At 39.8% G+C, this 640-nt stretch overlaps 1 pseudogene; it reads left to right on the forward strand.

The window, feature by feature from the left end:
* LOC102469668 (peroxisomal biogenesis factor 3-like) overlaps positions 1 to 640 on the forward strand; it is an 8,485-nt pseudogene that overhangs the window by 1,437 nt on the left and 6,408 nt on the right.

The following is a 640-nucleotide window of genomic DNA, read 5'->3' on the forward strand; positions in this document are numbered from 1 at the left end:
GAGAACTTTTGAAACTCTTATTTTTTTAATGTTGTTTTCTAGCCTCCCCGACCAAAATGAAATATAAAACTACTTTACTGAAAAATTTGGGTCTATTGTTCTAACAATGCAGGCAGGCAGGCAGGCAAAGGCAGGCAACCTAGGACACCCTTAATGGGACAGTTGAAGTTCAGAGAATGATTGCCCAACATGTCTTTGTACAGACTGGAAGGATCTGTTGAAACAATTCTAATTCCGAGGGTTTGTTTTTATTTGCAAAGGACATACTTATTTCATACCTTTACCACTAACACATGTGCAAAAATCACCAGGTTTTTTAGTACAAAAATGGCTTCAAGTTGTACTTTTTAAAAAAAATAACTATTTTATTTAACTTTATTTATTATTATTTAATTTGACCAGAGTGAGAGGGAAAGTGAGAAAACAAGTCACCAGATCCAGGACTCAGAACTGCTGTTGGCCATGTGGGAGTCCAGTGCCCTTAGCCACCAGCTGGCCCCCAAATTGTAGGGGGTTTTTTTTTGTTTTTTTTTTTTTTGAGAGGTTTTTGCGGTAGAATCCGTGCACTCACCAGAAAGGCAGAGAGGCAGAGACAGAAAGCGAGAAATCACCCCCCAGGGGGGATGGCCCTGCTACCATC

The sequence above is a fragment of the Tupaia chinensis genome, unplaced genomic scaffold, assembly GCF_000334495.1.
Source record: "Tupaia chinensis unplaced genomic scaffold, TupChi_1.0 Scaffold000146_1, whole genome shotgun sequence".
Lineage (NCBI taxonomy): Eukaryota > Metazoa > Chordata > Mammalia > Scandentia > Tupaiidae > Tupaia > Tupaia belangeri.